The sequence below is a fragment of the Crocodylus porosus genome, unplaced genomic scaffold, assembly GCF_001723895.1.
Source record: "Crocodylus porosus isolate Cpor-Errol unplaced genomic scaffold, CroPor_comp1, whole genome shotgun sequence".
NCBI classification, from domain to species: domain Eukaryota; kingdom Metazoa; phylum Chordata; order Crocodylia; family Crocodylidae; genus Crocodylus; species Crocodylus porosus.
Genome location: NW_017728886.1, coordinates 237667070 through 237673852, shown reverse-complemented (window position 1 = coordinate 237673852; position 6783 = coordinate 237667070). Strand labels below are relative to the sequence as shown.

General features: G+C 44.2%; 1 protein-coding gene across 1 annotated transcript in view; it reads left to right on the top strand.

Moving 5' to 3' along the window:
* DPYS (dihydropyrimidinase) overlaps window positions 1-1060 on the top strand; it is a 57001-nt gene extending 55941 nt beyond the window's left edge. The window contains exon 10 of the mRNA XM_019551753.1: window positions 686-1060. The gene's annotated coding sequence lies outside the window, so the exon portion shown is untranslated. The remainder of the gene's footprint in view (window positions 1-685) is intronic.
* The last annotated feature ends 5723 nt before the right edge of the window (window positions 1061-6783 follow it).

Below are 6783 nucleotides of genomic sequence, written 5' to 3'. Positions count from 1 at the left end.
ACAGTCAGGGTGGCTAGGATTTGGAACCAACTTCCAAGAGAAGTGGTGCTGGCTCCTACCCTGGGGGTCTTTAAGAGGAGGCTAGACAATCACTTTGCTGGGGTCGTTTGACCCAGTACTCTTCCCTGCCATGGCAGGAGGTCGGACTTGATAATCTGCTCAGGTCTCTTCCAACCCTACCAACTATGAAACTAAGTTAGTTTAACCTAAAATTGAATCAATTCAGCCTCGGGCTTTGATTGTTTGTACTTAACCAAGGAGTAGGTTCCATTGGAAAGGTGTTATCCTTTTGCATGATGCCAGCGAGAGAGGAGCAGAAAGAACTAAATCCTAATGGATACTCTAGAAGGAACAAACCTGCAGAGGGAGTATGATGGAGCTACCTTTTCTATCTTTAATTTCTACGATTCTGTGAAAGTCTCCAGCAGAGTGAAGCTTCATCCAGAACATCAGTAGCAGCGACAATGAATGTCATGTCATTTATTGTCCTTTGTCATAAGGGAGAAAGGTTTTGTAATAGAAAGGAACAAAGGCTAAAGCCGCAATAGAGTAAGGGAGCTGTAATCATTCTTTCCAGCTCTTAGAACCTTTCCCTCTATTATTACCTCTCTTGGTGACAAATTGCAAAGTAGCAAATCTTTCTTTGGAAAGATTACATTATAGTGTCTTCCCCTTGTCCTTGTAGATGAAACCAGATGAAAATGACCTGATTCACCCAGCCATGGAGTGCATCCTGGCCCTACCAGTGAGCAAGGCCTGTATCAACTTCTCAGGAGCTCTTATGTGCCAGCCTGAAAAATAACCACTGAAGAAGTCAATGTACTTTAATCATTTTAATCATTGCTTTGAAGAAATGTAGTCAATTGAACTGAATACTGGTTATAAAAGTAGAATAACTAAAAAAGGAAACAGCAAAGTTATGTTATTATAGCAGCTATTCTGCAAGATTATGCTGATTGTTGAAATGCTGATTGTTGGCATGGTATTTCTTCATACTTTACTTTTGAAAAATATCCATTAATGCATCAAAATAATAAAAGCAATACATTTTCTTCCAGTATCTACCTGAGTTTCCTATATTCATTCCCTGTAGAGCCACAATAGCTTAGGCATAATTCTCTATATTAAGATTTACTCTATATTAATGGATTAATATATTAAAGCCAGAATGTACCCCTATGATCAATCAATCTGACCTTCTGTATAACCCAAGTCACAGATTTTACCAAGCAACTTCTGCATCCAGTCCTACAACTCATTGAACTATGGCTGTCTATTTTAGATGGAGAGTCGATCCTAATGCCAGGTGCTAAATTTGATTTATCCTGCTTAGAAACCAAAAGGTTCCAATCCAGTAGCACGGTCTCTATTCCTTCTGTCTGTGCAACTAGTCATATTTGCACCTGGGAGAATAAAGTGGTTCCCTACTAGCCCTGGAATCACATTTCAACAGGTCCGGTAGGGCCCTTGCTTTACTTGTCCTCTGGGCTGTGTGGTAAAAGAGCAGATGATCCTTCAGATCTTGGAGTTAAGAACATGAATCCTGAGGTTACTGTGAATATAAGCCCAGCCTTTTCGTGTTGTCCTTTCGGCTCAGGAATTTTCTCAGAGGCCCTGCTGAAATCAATGTGGCACAAAAGTTGCCAGATCATTATGGCCCAAAAGAATGAAGACAGATAGCTTGATCAACAAGTCAGAAAGCCCGAATCCAGAACCTATAATGCAGTTTATTGAGAGTAGCAGCAACAGAAGGTTTTCTACTAGGGAGTCACTGTTGACTGTCCTTGCTAGCACACACATTGTGAGGGCTCCAATTCCTCCAAGTATCTTCCAGAACAGACAAATGTAACAATGTATAGAGCTCTCAAAGCTAGCTGTGCAGTATTTTTTCTAAAACCTGATGTTTTCCTAGGATGAGAGAAACAGCAGTTTTGTAAGTTATATAAGCACTCAGTAGATGAACTGAGAGCTCTCTAAACCAAAAAAGTACTGATACGTTATCTGTGAAAAAATATATAATCTTTCTAGGATCTCTGCACAAATTTTCTAGCAATGCAAGCAAGGAACCTACTTTTTGTATCTTTACCACAGAACTTCCCATTACCATTGAGGTATTTTCTGCTTTACATCATGGCTTCCTCTCCCTAGAGGGGGAGTCCTCAGGCTTTAATCATTAAGGAAGAGATGAGATTTCTGTTCATGCCTTACCAGCCTGATTTTCTTCTATAATAAGTCTATAGGCTCCATGGAGGGGGAAGAGCAGTGGATGTAATATACCTTAACTTTAGCAAGTTTTGACTGTCTCCCATGACATGCTCATTAACAAGCTAGGGGAATACAGACTAGATGAAAGTACTATAAAGTGGAGACTAAACTGATAGGATCATTGTGCTCAATGAGTTGTCATCAATGTCTAATTGGGAGGAGGTATCAAGCAGGATTCCTCAAGGGTCTGCTCTAGATCCGGTATTGCTTAACATCTTCATTAATTAGAGAAAGATGCCAAACTGGCTGGAGTTGCAGTCACTCTGGAGGGTAGGGCTAGGATCCAGAAACACCTGGACAGACTGGAGAAATGGGCAAAAATTAATCAGAAGAAATTCAACTTGGACAAGTGCAAAGCCTTCTACTGACAAAAAAATGTGTGCACAAATACAGACTAGGAAATGACTGATTGCAGAGAAGGACCTGGGAGCTAAGGCTGCTCTGTGGCTCCTTGCCACCACTGCTGCTACCACCAGCAATGCCACCTCCGGGCACCCATGTGCCCCATGGAGAAGAGCCACAGGGCAGCCCTGGCACAGGCTCCAGGCAGCTGCAGCAAGAAAGCTCCAGCAGTGGTGAGGGGAAGGTGGTTGTGCCCATTGCCAGGTCCTGCTTTTTCCTGGCACCCAGCAGCAGCTTCTGCCCAGCTCTGGGCTGAGCGCACAACCTCAGGCCCAGCCCTGAACTCTGCCCTGGCCTTCCCCACTTGGGGTCCCTGCATCGGCTGCTCTGGACCTGCCTGCTCCAGCCATGATAAACAGTGGTAGCAGTTGGGCAGAAGTGGCTGCTGGGCATCAGGAAAAAGCAAGACGTGGCAGTAATGGCTCTCTTCACCTCACCTGGGGACCTTCTTGCTGCAGCTGCCCAGAGCCCGCACCAGGGATGTCGTGTGGTTCCTCCCTATTGCTGCCCCACCAGGTGTGGGAGCCCTAGGCAGGCCAGAGGTGGTGACAGTGGTGGAGAGGAGTTGCAGGGAAGCCCTGGCACGGACTCCAGGTAGCCACAGTGAGAAGGATGGGACTGCGTCTGCCACCAGGTCCTGCTTTTTCCTGGCACCTACCAGTAGCTTCTGCCTAGCTGCCACCAGTCATCATGGCTAGGGCAGGCAGGTCTGGGGAAGGTGCTGCAGAGACTCTGACCCTCTGTGCAGGGCAGGCCAGGGCTCAGGCCCTGCCCACATGGGTCCTGGCTGATTTTCATAGGGACAGGGCCAACTGTGGTGGCAGCTGGAAGGAGTCGCTGCTGCCAGGGAATGGATTCCAGCTGTGGAGCCACCCAGGGGCCACAGTCCTGGTCTGGATGGCTCCTGGATCTGGCCTATGGGCCATATTTTGGCCACCCCTGCAGTAGACCATATGAGCCAACAGTGTGCTCATTTTGACAAAAAAATAAAAATAATGGTGTACTACAGGGTTGTATTAATAGGGGCATCACTTGCAAATCAAAAGAAGTGATCCTTGCTCTCTACTCAGAACTTATGAAGCCTCACTTGGAGTACTGTGTCCAGTTCGGGGCCCCATACTTCAAGAGGGATGCAGGCAGATTGGAAAAGTCCAGCAGAGAGCAACAAAAAAGGCTAGCATCCTGGGAAGTATGACTTATGAGGAAAACCTGAAAGAACGAGCATTATTTAATCTAGAGAAAAGAAGACTGAAGGTGTATTTGGTAACAATCTTTAAATACTAGAAGGGTAGTTATAGAGAGGATGGAGATTTTTTTCCATGGCCATAAGGGACAGAACCAAGAAGAAGGGCCTCAAGCTTCAGCAAGGAGAATTTAAGCTGGAAGCTTCTTACTGTGAAAGTGGTAAAGCATTGGAACAGGTTTTCTAGAGAAGCTGTGGACACTGTCACTGAAATGTCTGAGAACAGATTGAACAGGCACTTAGGTGGATACTTTAGTCAGGGATGGTTCTGCCTTGAGCAGGGAACTAGATTAGATGACCTGGTGAGGTCCCTTCCAGCCCTACTTTGCTGTGATCTATTAATTGTAATGTGTCTTTTAGTCAGTGTACAGATGTAATAATTACTAAACTGTGCACTTATCCACATGCTTTGCATAAGGATTTATCCCAACATATTGTTTAGTACAAACATTATAATAATATAATTACAGTGACACTGTGGGGAATGGTGATTTTTTTTTTTCCATAGCATGTGCAGAAACTAAAACATCAGTTCCATAGTGTGGATCCTGTGGCTGTATCTCATTCCTCCTATCCGTAGCATCAAAGCTGTAATGGATTCTGCTGTGTTGTTCCTGTCCTCCGAAGGCAGTATTGCAGTCTGCCCAAATGCTGCAGGGTTCTGGTGACCACTGGGAACTACCTACCCCTTTTTGAGGCTCTCAAATCTCACGCTCAATCCCTTAGATTCCCAGAGGGCAATAAAATGGTAGTTAAATGTCCTCAATAGTGTAGTTGGACACTGAAAATTCATTAAGCCTTTTGCTGAGAGAAGCTTTTGGTTTCTTTGTCGACTCTGCCCTAATGCACCATGCGTTTTAATTGAAGAATGCCATTGCTGTACCATGGCATGATTTCAGCAACTGAAGAAGCAAACCCTTCTTTTTTTACTGTTACTATCCCTGACATTTAGCACTCCTTTCATAAGCCTGAAACTAATTTGTTTCCCTCTGATTTTGAGAGTTGTCCATGGACAAGAGGATTCACCCATGCTTTCACAGTAAACAATGGCTCTTTGTTACAATATTTGTACTGGTTTCCCTGGACAGACCAAATGTCAGGCACATTAGATATCCCATCCATGCTAAATGTGTATACTCTATATGCATCAGCAAAGAGAGACTGGATGTTGTGATCCTGAAATGAATATCCCTCTGCCATGTGAATCAAGGGAAAATCCCCACTGCCAAGAACAAGCGTTGAGGTGTTTATCTTTGCTGGGCCACTAGAGGGTACATCTGCTACTGATTCTCACAGTAGGAACCCCATTACATACTTCCTGATGCTTTAAAGGCTGTTATGATCATTCACACCATAACACCCCAACTTTAGGTTTATTTCAACAGCAGTAAACAGTAAGCCATTTACGTTCACTATTAGTACTATACAAAATGTATATAATATAAATAGATCTGGAGATTTTTGATAATTTGTAGTTTCTTGGTATGTAACAGCATCTAGGCAATTTCAGTTGTGCAGAAAACAAAGCAAGTCAGCATGTCACAATATTGACAAAGCAGAAGCAGAGTAAAAGCTAGTTGTAAACCCTGCGCCCTCCTACCTACAATACCCACCCACACACAATGCAGCAACAACATGAATGATGAAACAAAGCCTCCAGTCTCATCCTAAAGCTAGTCAAAGCTGGAGTGTGACATATTTCACAGTTTGGGAAGGGGAAGAGAGGGGAATAAAGAGACACTACTTTTTCTGCCAAAATCTTCCTTCAGTCATGTAGCCTGAACATCAGGACAGTCAGAAACACTCCTGTCAGTCTTAATTGTGTTCACAAGACAACCAAGTCAGCTTCACATTCATTTTGCAAACAGGAGTTGATCTGATTTGGGGCTTTTTCACAGTAAGCCAACCACTCTCTTCACTGGTGAAGGCTGCCTTAAGAGGAAGTCAAGCATTGCAGTTGAGGCAGAAGAGGAGGGACAGATGAGTCAAAGGGCATATCCAGACTTCTCTTTCCTCCTTTCATTCTGCATGCTTGCTAGCTGACCTTAATTTCTGGCTCTAGCTGGAGAGAGAGAGAAAAGAAGGCTGAAGAGAAGGCAAGCACAGGCAGTGATGAGAGAAATGCTGAAAGAGAAATTGGCCCCAAATAAAAGATTTTATTTTCAGGTTACAGTGAGCTACCTGGTATTGAGCTGAAAAAAATGCAAATTCTTTCATCTGTGAAAAAAAATAAAAAGAAAGGTAGCTAATGCTTTGCGGGTGATTAAAACACTGAAAACTTACAAGAAAATGGAAGAGAGGGAAAGAAAATAATAACTTTCTGTTACGTTCAGAAGGGAGAGAGGGCAAGAAGAGAAACAGGAATGGTCTTCTGCTTGGGAGCCAGGAGCACTTCCTAGCAGACCTCTGAAGTGGCGAGAGCTCACAGAGATGGCCAGGATTTGAATTTGCAGTCAAATAGGATCTGCATATAAAAATAGTTGTATAAGAAGTTTGTGGTGTGATAGTAGCAGTAGTGGAAGGAGTCTTTTTGTGTAGCTGATAGGCCTGTGCGAAGCAGCTGGTATTTGCTTCAGATTCAGATTTGGCCGATTCGCAGGATAGTGATTCGATTCAGTGATTTGAATCACTGTCTGGAGTCGATTTGGTCAAATCTGATTCAGAGATTTGGCTCCTGCCAAATCAGCCAAAACTCCGAATCACAAAGACCCCAGCCCTGCCCAGTCCCAGCACCTGGCTCTTTGGAAAAAAAAAAGATCCCACTCACTGACTCCTGCCTGGTGGGGAGTGAGCCCTGCTGCCCCCCATTGCCCCACACCACATGGGGGGGCTCTGCCACAAGCCCTCCCAACCACCACCTGCTCTCCCAGGCC